Consider the following 12,917-nt stretch of genomic DNA (forward strand, 5'->3'; position numbering starts at 1 on the left):
ATGAATCCTAATGTGTACTGGGAATGGGAGTGGGAGGCCAGGTATGGTGGGAAGAATCACTGTATTCCTAAAGTTGTAATTATGAAATTTATACTTCTTAAGGAAAAGGTTTCTTTGGGGTAAAAAAGAGATATTATAGCAATACACACACAGGAGTTTAGAATCCATTTTCCATTAATATATATATAACTACCTGTTCTGAGGGAGTTTGTGCTTTTTAAAATGGTTATTTTTTATTTATTGTTTTGAGTAAGAAACTCAAACAATAATCATTGAATTGAAACTTGGCCTTTTTGAAATACAAATAAAATATAATTTAAATATAATGTTTATGAAATGCCTTATTTTTAAATTTAATAGTTTCATAAGTCCCACAGGCTTATAAAGGATTTTTGATTGGAAACTATGTTTCCTAGTGGTATTGTCTCAGAGTTTCCTCTGGATTTGAAAGGAACGATTCTGTGCTAGGAGAGCTGCCCTCTTAGCATTCTGTGATGTTCACTGAAGTGTAGATGATCATATCACCCCTGCTTACACAATACTGCCCAGGATCTTTGTAACAAATTTGAAAAGCAAATATCTAGGCTCTCGCACTTTCTACCAACAGACTGAAACAAGTTGGAATGATTGATCTCATTCACTTACTCATTCACTCATTCACTTACTCTCCAAGATCCCATAATCTTTTTTTAACCTCATAAAGTCTGTGTTGGGCACATGTTCTTGTGCTAAAATTAATATTTGTGTCACAGTCAATGTGATTAGGGACGAGTCATTGAGAACCTCAAAATACATGGTTGTATATTTTGGAAGTTTAAATATATCTAGTTTTTAAGTTTCTGGAGTTATTTTGTCATTTAAATTTGGAAACATATTATACTTTATGAGTAAAAATTACAAAAGATGCATTTCCCACCTGTTTGGAGAGGATGAAATTATAGAAAGAACATTTAGTATATCTTTGAAACATTTTATTCTCTTAAGTTTCTAATATATTTTTTAAAAATCTGTGAGACTAGAATTGTTAGGGATCTGAATTCTAGTCCCAATTTCTTTTGGGGTATCTTATTTCAGGATAAGACATTTTCTAGATCACAGTATCCCTTTATAAGATGGACATCACTTTAATAATTCACATTGTGATGGAAAGAATTACATACAATAGCAGAAAGCTGCCTGGCTCATAATAGTTTCTTAACTTTCTTTCCCTTCTCTTTATCTTGCATTTTAAAGATTTTACATATTTATTTGAGAGGTAGAGCTACAGGCAGAGAGAGGAAGAGACAGAGAGAAAGGTCTTCCATCCACTGGTTCAGCAAGGCCAGAGCTGAACTGATCCGAATCCAGGAACCAGGAGCTTCTTTAGGTCTCCCATGTGGGTGCAGGGACCCAAGCACTTGAGCCATCTTCTACTGCTTTCCCAGGCCGTAAGCATGGAACTGGAACAGAAGAAGAGCAACTGGGATATGGAGGGTGCCCATATGGGATGCTGGTGCTGCAGGCGGAGGCTTAATCTGCTATGCTACAGTGCTGGCTCTGTTTTATTTTAAAGCAAAAGAAAAGCATCCTTTTCAAGGTAAGGAAACATTTTAGAGGTATTTGCATAGACTTCCATTTGAATTTTAATTGCATCCATAAATCTTTCATAACTTACATACATAACTATGGAAGAGTGGAGAATAGATGAAATGTAGGGAAAAAAATAAGATCCTCATTTAAGTTCTGTGTACCTTTAAAGAATCTAAGTTTGAAAGAAATTTATTTACTGTGTTTTAAAGCACTATTTTTCTAATATTCTACTTATATTAATTACGTATAGAGTGTACAGCCTTGATTAGATCAGTGTCCCTTTCATTTCTTTTAGAAGAGTCAACATGGAATACTGAGAGATGACTTGATATATGTTGGTCTTTGGATTTATCAGTATTCACAATATATGGAATTGTTTCTGGAAAAAATGTAAAATTATCACATATATCTTCACAAACCTAAACAAATTGTGGATAGAATGAAGGCAAATTTAACAAAGATTATTTTAAAGAAATGTTGCTGTGATGCTTTCTAAAACATAGAGCACCCACAGGCAAGTTTCTTGTAACAGGATGATTATTTTTGTCCCCCTAAGTGCCATGTATGAAAATTTAATCTTCACTGTAATGGTGTTTGGAGGTGGGTCTCGAGGGAGATGATTAAGACATGAAGGTAAAGCCCTCATGAATGGAATTAGTCCCCTTAGAGAGAGGCTCCAGTGAGGCTCCCTGGCTTTGCATCATGGGAGGATACAATGAAAAGACAGCTATCTATGAATCAAGCGCGAAATCTGCCGGTGCTTTGATCTTGCACTTCCCAACTTCCAGAACTTGAGAAATAAATTTTGGTTGTTTTTTCCATCTATGATGTTCTCTTTTAGCAATCTGACTTAGACAAGTACTGCTTTGAATATCTATTAAGTAGACTTTACTGGATACATAATTACATTAACTACATAGTTCTATATAAATGCTTTCAGCTGATTACTAATCTGAAATTATTAAAAGAATAAACATTTACTATGAAATTATTTTCTCCGTAGTACTTATTTTCAGGAAAATGAGTTTCAATACAAAATGTATCACACAATGTGCATTACAATATGTAGCTGTATGTCAGCCCTTACAATATTTAAGAGAGACTGACTTTAGGCTGATCCAAGATGGCTGAACAGTGAGAAGCCACAGTGTCCTCAGCCACAGAAAGATACCAGAAAAACAAAGGAAGGACCACATTCTCTGGGGGTTGATTGAAAGAAGTTTTCAGTGGATAATGTACAGAACAGAACAGAGACTCCATGAGGGCAGCCGGGAGAGGGGACAGACATATTACCACCAACCATGCTGCCAATCACTCTTGTCTCTACACAGCTGACTCCTGGCTTGGAAGCATCACCATGCCAAGGGAAGGAGAGAGGAAATGACCATGGTCCCTGCCACTGGTGGCCCTGACTAAGGGAGAATTCCACAGACTCACTGGCTTCAAGTTTGGCCTGGGGAGCTTGCAGGTGAAGGGAAGTTTTGCTTGGTGAGGAGAAGCCACTTTGCTCCTCTCCTCTTCCCCTACCAAAGTGCCAGCATCAATTTGCTGAACTCTATCTTGACTTTGGGAATAGCTAATAGTCCTGTTGCTGCTGGAGATTGCCAGGGCTAGGTATGGGTCAGCTTGCAAGCTGGGTGGCCTGTATGGTGACTGTTGGAGTCCTGGGCATAGGTCACAGAGCTCAGAGGGCTGCAGTTTTGGCTGGATTCCTGTATATCTATCCAGTCTGTCTGTGAACACTTGGAGCTCCCTGCACACTGAGGGCAGATCTTGCATAGGGGTTTTGGGACACACTCAAGTGGCTAAGTGTTCTGGATAGTGCATACACCTGTTTGAGGGAGGGGAACTGGAACTGTGAACTCACTCAAGGCTCTGAAAAAGCTAGTTTATCCTGTCGCAGAGAAGGGCCAGCACTGTGAACACAGTATACACTGTGCCCGTAATGCTGATATCTCATATGATTTGAACCCCGGCTACTCTGCTTCTGATCCAATTCCCTGACTACACACCTGGGATGGCAATAGAAGATGGCCTAAGTGTCTGGGTCCTTCACACCCTCCTGGGTCACTCGGATGGAGTTCTTGGTTCCTGGATTCAGCCTAGTCAAGCTCCAGTCACTGTGGCCATTCAGGGAGAGCTGTCTCTTTTTGTCTGTCTCTCACTCTTTCTCTGTAATACTTACTTTTAAATAAATAAATATAAAAACAATTTTAAAGATTTTAAAAAGGGTTGTTTTCTTATTTTTTAAAGATTTTTAAAATTTATTTGAGAGATAGAGTTACAGACATTGAGAGGGAGAGACAGAGAGAAAGGTCTTCCATCCGGTGGTTCACTCCCCAAATAGCCGCAACGGCCGGGGCTGTGCCGATCCGAAGCCAGGAGCCAGGAGCTTCTTCCTGGTCTCCCACGTGGGTGAAGGGGCCCAAGGATTTGGGCCATCTTCTACTGCTTTCCCAGGCCACAGCAGAGAGCTGGATCGAAAGAGGAGCAGCCAGCGCTAGAACCAGTGCCCATGTGGGATGCTGGCACCGTAGGCAAAGGATTAACCTACTGCGCCACAGCACCGTCCCCTGTTTTCTTCTTTTAAAAAGTTACAGAGAAAGGGAGATATATCTGTATTTATGTATCTATATCCATATATATAGGTAGCATATCTATCTCTATATATACATATATGAAGGACAAAATCATATTATTTACTCAATAAATGCAGATAAAGCATTTAATAAAGTACAATATCTTTTCTTGGTGAAAAACTTAAATGCAGATAGAAGGAACATACTTCAACACAATTAAGCAATATATGCCAGACCCACAGCCAACATCATACTGAACAGGGAAAACTGAAAGCATTTCCAGTGGTTTGGAACCAGACAAGGTTATGGACTCTCATCACTGTAATTTAATATACTTCTGGAAGTTTTAGCCAGAGCCATTAGACAAGAAAAAGAAATCAAAGAGATAAAAATTGGAAAGGGGGAAGTCAAACTATTTGTATTTGCAAATGAAATGATGCTTAATGTAGAGTAATAAAAAGACTACACTGAGACAATCATAACTCTTTAGAGAATTCAGCAAAATTGTAGGGTATAAAGTCAAAAATCAATAGAATTCGTACATACTAACAATACTCTGTCTGAGAAAGGACTTACAATATCAGTGCTAGTCACAATAGCTACAAAGTAACTTGAGAGAAATTTTCCCAGATTGTGAAAGATCTGTACAATAAAAGTTACAAAACATTAAAGGGAAATAGACGAAGACACACACAAAAGAAATGGAAAATTTTTCCATGTTCATGGATTGAAAAAAATTGTATTATCAAAATGTCTGTACTATACAAAATAATTTAAAGATTCAATGTGATCCCTATCAAAATACCAAGGACATTCTTCACATCTCTAAAAACAATATTTTGTGTTATGGAATACTATGCAACCTCCTCAAAAAATGAAATCCTGATATTTGCAACAGGATGGATGCAACTGGACATACCCACAAATACAAATATCAGATGTTTTCTCTTATTTGTGGTAGTTAATATAGAGAATATAAAAGATGTGATGTCATATCATTTGGTATATAGTTATTTCCTCACAGAATCATACCTTGTAAATTATAATATATCCCTCTTTCCCACATTAAAAATAAAGAAATGGAAGTGGGAATAGTGAGAACTTGTGGGGTACTAGTAATGTTTTTTTCTTAATTTGTGTGTTGCTTATGAGTGACCAAGATATAGTTTATATGTTCATGAATGTGCATTTATTGGTATGTATATGGTTTTTAAATGAAATGTTTTTCATTAAAAAGAAAGTAAAAGCTGATAAAAACCAATAAACTGGTTTTAGAAATTTATTTTAGTGCTTAGTATACAAGGACATACTAAAATAATCACCATCTTCCCTTCTAATATAAGTCTGTTATATTACTGGAACTTTCAGGTAAATAATTTTCCTATTTACTCAATTAATTTTTTCCACATTTTTTTATTCTTCTAAAAATGATGAAGATCCTGAAAATCGAATAGTACTTGTAAAAATTGGTAATTATTTAATTCTAATGTTTTTAATGGTGGAGTATTCAAAGCTGTCAACTCTGGGATATCAGTGCTGGAGACTCAAGCAATATATTTGAAACATAAGTGCTGCAATGAAGAATGATTGAAAAGCACAAATTATGACTCAGTACATTTGGGCTACTAAAATTCATGACATTAATTTTAAAAGTAAATGATTGAATCAATAAATTTTCATTTTTCAAAAAAAGACACATTTTTAAAAATAAATTTTCTGATAAATATCTCATTTTGTCAGGTCTAGCTTAAAGAAAAATTATTGACAATTAGTATCAGTTGCTCTTTATTACCCAGTGTTTATGAGGATTTCATGACAAATTATCATGCTGAGTGAAATAACGATTTGTTTAACCAAGTGTTTTGCTTTTGAATGATAGCAAAGAACATTTAATTAAGATGGTAACAAAATTGGCCATAGCACTTGTCCCTGGGAAGTCCTACTGTTTATAATTTTCCATCCAAAAATAAATCATCTATTTGGATTACTTGTTCTTAAGCCAGTTCTCTAGGTCAAAATATTTTTCATAACCTTATGACTGTGCTGTAAGAAACACTTGGGTGTGCACACACACATACACACAAACACACTGGTTTCCTTTGTTCCCATATTTTAACTCAATATATAAATAGACTAGCATAAGTTTTCAATTTCTGTATGATCTCAGTTTATATTAGCTTAAGTATTTTCTTTAATTTTTATTAATCTTTTAATGTTGCCTGTAGTCACTAAAGTGCTGTTCACAGCAACTTCTATTCTTTAGCACAAAGGCCGATAGATAGAGAGAAAGTAACGTCCTTTGTAAAGGTGGTAAAGGTAGAAAGTGGAGCCCCACAAAGGTGCTCAACAGAAGAAGACACAGGAATGGCTGTGAACGGATAAATAAGGTGAAGCGCAAGTAGAAAGAGTGGAAAGAGCAGCTTGAGCAATCTCTTGGCACTTAAGATATGCTCAGGAAAACAGAATATATGTATAAACAGTAAGAATGGAATATGAGGGTACTTCAAAATGTCCATAGAAAAAGCACATTGTCTTTCATTCCTATTTTTCCAGAACATTTTTATTACTCTTATATAAGAAGCATTTGAGATATGCAACTGTAAATATAGGCTAGATAATAAAGTTATTAAAATGATGTCTTTATCACTACTTTTCAACTTTTTCAAAATGAGAAATCCAGTAAAAAGTTACATTTTATTCTGTAACACAGGACTTACCAGAAGTAATTCAAAAAGTTCTCAGAAAATGGAACAAAAGGTGAATTTATTTTGGTGCATTTTTTTTTTTTTTAATTTGGGAGACAGGCAATAAGAGATGGTGAGGACGGAAGGCTCTCACATCCATTTGCTTAGTCCTGAGATACACACAACTGGGACTGCACTGGAGCATGGTTAACTAAGCCAAGGACTCAATCCATGTCTCCCATGTGGGTGGCAGGAACTCAACTCCTTGAGCTGTCAACACTGCCCCCTTGGGTCTACATTAGCAGGGAGCTGGGCCAGGAGTCAGAGCTGGGTATTCAGCACAGGTACTCACTCCCATAAGGCACATGGGCATGTTAAGCTCCTCAAAGAGACTGTTGTGTCTAAGTATGCTAACCTTTTGATCTTTCTGAAGTATAAGCAACAGATTTTTTACAGCTGTACCCCAGGCTTTTCCTTTAGATCATATATTCCTGTCAGTGAATCTGTTAATGTAAAAAATGTTTGCAAACAAGATAGGCTGAGAATTTGCAAAATTATTACACCTTGGTTCCTTATGTCTAACTTGTCCTAACATCTCTTTGCCCTTGTTTTGCTATAAATCTAAAGAAACCAAACTGTTTTTTTTCCCAACTTTTTGCTTTGAAACCTCCTCAGCTAAATATTCAGTTTCATTACTCTTGTTTTCCTATAATATCCATCAGGACACAACCCTAAATGTTTACCACTCTGTAATAGAAAAGCTCTCACCTCTAGTTTTCAATACATTTTCATTATTTCATTTAGGACTTTCACCAATAGCCATTATTATGTTGACATTTTTTTTAACTTTTATTTAATGAATATAAATTTCCAAAGTACGGCTTATGGATTACAATGGCTTCCCCCCCATAACGTCCCTCCCACCCGCAACCCTCCCCTTTCCTACTCCCTCTCCCCTTCCATTCACATGAGGATTCATTTTCGATTCTCTTTATATACAGAAGATCAGTTTAGCATACATTAAGTAAAGATTTCAACAGTTTGCTCCCACACAGAAACATAAAGTGAAAAATAATAGATGATTGTTTTTAAATGATGATGAAATCAGATCAGACCTATTGTCATGTTTAATCCCAGTGAGAGTCAAGTTGGGAATTGATAATTTCTTCTTCTTCTTCTTCTTCTTCTTCTTCTTCTTCTTCTTCTTCTTTTTTAACAGAAGATCAGTTTAGTATTCATTAAGTAAAGATTTCAACAGTTTGCACCCCCATAGAAACACAAAGTGAAAAATAATGTTTGAGTATTCGTTATAGCATTAAGTCTCAATGTACAGCACATTAACATTTTACTGAGTCTACTTACAACAGTTTAGGTATTCTCTAGGGCCCTCTGTCTTTTCCACTTTGTTCTTCACATCCTTTTTTGTCTCAGTAGCAGCTGTGAATATCCCAATTTCTGGAAATACTGTGTTCAAGGCAATCCAAGCTTTTCCTAGTAAGCACTTCAAAGTTCTTTAAGCTTACTCACTGCCCAATCCCAAAGCCACACTGGTATTCTTTTAGATATTTGTCACATCAGTATCTTCCTCTGTTACCAGAATTTCTACTAGTCCCATTGTTGCCATCATCAATGACCACTCACGCAGGTAGTGGCTAAAAAAATCACAACTTTATCACCTTTCAGTTGGTAACACGCTCTTCCCAGCAATGCTCCCTAAACAGAATGAAATCCTTCAAGTTTGAGTTCAGTTCACTACTTCCAAGCAAAAGTATCAGCAGGGTTGTTTTTTTTTTTTCTCAGAATTCTGCACTTCTCCATACTACTTACACTACATCTGCTGCATTATTATTTATCATCATAATGTGTCAACTTATCTTAAAAATACAATTAGCTATTTGGGGACAAGAATTCTGGCATTTTTAGAGTTTACTACAAAGTTTTTTTATGGTAGCCACTGTTGATTCCATTTGGGAGTGATAATGCAAAACATGGAAGATAACTGGATAGTTAATAAAAGGAAGTTTGCACTAGGAAACAAAATTTTAGAAAGCCAAAATATTTTCTAACTTTGGAAACTTATTTACATTTTAATTAGTAACAATATTAGTCTCTAATTAATTTATTAATAAGCATAGTTTTTTATAAAATATTATAATAAACACACAGAATTTCATTTGATCTTCACAGACACAAATACTTATTTCAGAAAAAAGGAAAACAGAATCACCATCTAGTGTCAATTGTGTTTGCTGACTGGCGCAATGTCAAAGAACATATTAATAACAAAATTGAAATGCAAATCCAAGACATGTGTTTCTAAATCCTGTGTTTTTTCTCACTATGCTACTCTTTCCTGCAGATGTTAAATATAATAGATAATTGAGAAAATACTATTTTCTAATTACATTATATTTTTAAAACATAAGGATGGGACAAATAGGAATGTTTATTTTAGAAGTCACATTCATAGTGTCATCAGTAGCAATGTGAGAATATTTTATTTTTCAGAGCATGTATCCTAATAGGAAAAAAAGAGGTGACTCATGAGCAATTAAATAAATCCCTTCATGGAGGGAGTGTTGAGTATTTAATTTCAATTTTCTAAACTCTTTTTTATTCATATAAGGTGAACAAATGTCATGTATTTCATATTTACAGAGTTAAGAGTATAGTGCTACTTCATCCAAGACATTTGATGATTTGTTATTACAGTTCCTTAGATTATTTCTTGAAATTTTTTTTAACTTTTATTTAATGAATATAAATTTCCAAAGTACAGCTTATGGATTACAATGGCTTCCCCCCCCCCCATAACTTCCCTCCCACCCACAACCTCCCCTTTCCCACTCCCTCTCCCCTTCCATTCACATCAAGACTCCTTTTCAATTCTCTTTATATACAGAAGATCAGTTTAGCATATATTAAGTAAAGATTGCAACAGTTTGCACCCACATAGAACACAAAGTGAAAAATACTGTTTGAGTACTAGTCATAGCATTAAACCACAATGTACAGCACATTAAGGACAGAGATCCTACATGAGGAGCAAGTGCAGAGTGACACATGTTGTTGACCTAACAAATTGACAACTCTCATTCATGGCATCAGTAATCACCCCAGGTTCTTGTCATGAGTTGCCAAGGCCATGGAAGCCTGCTGAGCTCACTGACTCGGATCATATTTAGGCAAGGTCATAATCAGAGTGGAAGTTCTCTCCTCCCTTCAGAGAAAGGTACCTCCCTTTTTGATGACCTACTCCTTCCACTGGGATCTCACTCACAGAGATCCTTCATTTAGGTCATTTTTTTTTTCGCCAGATTGTCTTGGCGTTCCATGCCTGAAATACTCTCATGGGCTCTTCAGCTGGATCCGAATGCCTTAAGGGCTGATTCTGAGGCCAGAGTGTTATTTAGAATATCTGCCATTCTATGAGTCTGCTGTGTATCCCGCTTCCCATGATGGATCGTTCTCTCCCTTTTTGATTCCATCAGTTAGCATTTGCAGACACCAGTCTTGTTTGTATGATCCCCTTGGCTCCTAGTCCCATCATTATGGTCAATTGTGAGCAGAAATTGATCACTTGGACTAGTGAGATGGCCTGGTACATGCCTCCTTGATGGGATTGAATTGGAATCCCCTGGTATATTTCTAATTCTACCATTTGAGGCAAGTCAGCCTGAGCATGTCCCAAATTGCACATCTCTTCCCTCTCTTATTCCCACTCTTATATTTAACAGCAATCACTTTTCAGTTAAGTTTCAGCACTTAAGAAGAATTGTGTATTGATTACAGTATTCAACCAAAAGTATTAAGTAGAACAAAGAAAAAAAATATTAAGAGGGATAGCATATTAAGTTGTTCATCAACAGTCAGCGCAAGGGCTGATCAAGTCACCGTTTCTCACAGTGTTCATTTCATTTCACTTTAACAGGTTTCCTTTTTGGTGCTCAGTTAGTTGTCACCTATCAGGGAGAACAAGTGGTATTTGTCCCTTTGGGACTGGCTTATTTCACCCAGCATAATGCTTTCCAAATTCCTAACAGGGATCACTTTTCAGTTAAAATTTAAACACCTAAGAATAATTGTGTGTTAATCACAGAGTTCAACAAATATTACTAGAACAAAAAAATACTAAAATGGATAGAGTGTTACATTGTACATCAACAGTCAGGACAAGAGCTGAACAAGTCACTGTTTCTCACAGTGTCCATTTCACTTCGACAGGTTTCCCCTTTGGTGCTCAGTTAGTTGTCACCGATCAGGGAGAACATTTGATATTTGTCCCTTTGGGACTGGCTTAATTCACTCAGCATAATGTTTTCCAGATTCCTCCATTTTATTGCAAATGACCAAATTTCATTGTTTTTGACTGCTGTATAGTATTGTATAGAGTACATGTCCCATAATTTCTTTATCCAGTCTACTGTTGATGAGCATTTGGGTTGGTTCCAGGTCTTAGCTATTGTGAATTGAGCTCCAATAAACATTAATGTACAGACAGCTTGTTTGTTTGCCAGTTTAATTTCCTTTGGGTAAATTCCCAGGTGTGGGATGGCTGGGTTAAATTGTAGGGTTATATTCAGGTTTCTGAGGGATCTCCAGACTGACTTCCATAGTGGCTTAACCAGTTTGCATTCCCACCAAAAGTGGGTTAGTGTCCCTTTTTCCCCACATCCTCTCCAGCATCCATTGTTGGTAGATTTCTGAATGTGAGCCATTCTAACTGGGGTGAGGTGAAACCTCATTGTGGTTTTGATTTGCATTTCCCTGATTGCTAGTGATCTTGGGCATTTTTTCATGTGCCTGTTGGCCATCTGGATTTCCTCTTTTGAAAAATGTCTATTGAGATCCTTGGCCCATCTCTTAAGTGGGTTGTTTGTTGATGTTGTGGAGTTTCTTGATTTCTTTGTAGATTCTGGTTATCAACCCTTTATCTGTTGCATAGATTGCACATATTTTTTCCCATTCTGTCGGTTGCCTCTTCACTTTCTTGACTGTTTCTTTTGCAGTACAGAAACTTCTCAATTTGATGCAATCCCAAATGTTAATTTTGGCTTTGACTGCCTGTGCTTCTGGTGTCTTTTCCAAGAAGTCTTTGCCAGTACCTATATCTTGCAGGGTTTCTACAAGGTTCTCTAATAATTTGATGATGTTATTACAATTGTTATTACAATTTGATGATGTTATTACAATTCCTTACATTATTTCTTGAAATTTTTATAGAAGCAAATAATTAAATAAGTTCTGTCTAACTGGTAACAAAGATAGTCCAATAATTAAAAAAGAAGTTGCAGTTTTGGAAAGTGATTTATGGAAAGATGGTAATTAACAAATTTTAATTAGACATCATCACATGGACTTCATTATCACTTTAGAAAATGCTAGGAGAAGTGTTTGATCATACGATGTACTAATAAGAATGCACTGGGGCCGGCACTGTGGCATAGCAGGTAAAGGCTGCTGCCTGCAATGCCTGCATCCCACATGGGTACCAGTTCAAGTTCCAGCTACTCCACTTCTGATCCAGCTCCTTGTTAATGCCTCTGGGAAGCACCAGAAGATGGTCCAAGCCCTTGGGCCCCCACCCCCATGAGGGAGACCTGGAAGAAACTCTTGTTTCCTGGCTTAGGATCAGCTCAGTAATGGCTGTTGCAGCCATTTTGGGAGTGAACCAGCAGATGAAAGATCTCTCTATCTCTCTGCCTCTGCCTCTCTATAAGTCTACCTTTCAACTAACTAAATAAATCTTTAAAAATGCATGATCATGAACTATTGAAAATATGGAATCAGAAGAGAAATACTTAATAATCTATGTAAATATTTCTAAAATGTATAGAGAAATTCCATTTTTCTCTTTTTTCTTCCACTTCTATATCTAAGTATCTTGGTAATGAAAATAAGTATATAACAGAGTTCTAGTGTTTGATCTTGTCTTCAATTGTAACCATATGTGTCTCATATAAAACTCTCACATAGTTTCTGTTCCCTAAATCCTCTGATTCAAATGCAGATAACTCTCCAGTAGTGGAATGCTCTGGTCAAAATTTATCAAAGGGAACTCCTTGAGGTTTCACTTTGTATTGTG

This window comes from Oryctolagus cuniculus, chromosome 4 (genome assembly GCF_964237555.1).
Source record: "Oryctolagus cuniculus chromosome 4, mOryCun1.1, whole genome shotgun sequence".
NCBI lineage: Eukaryota > Metazoa > Chordata > Mammalia > Lagomorpha > Leporidae > Oryctolagus > Oryctolagus cuniculus.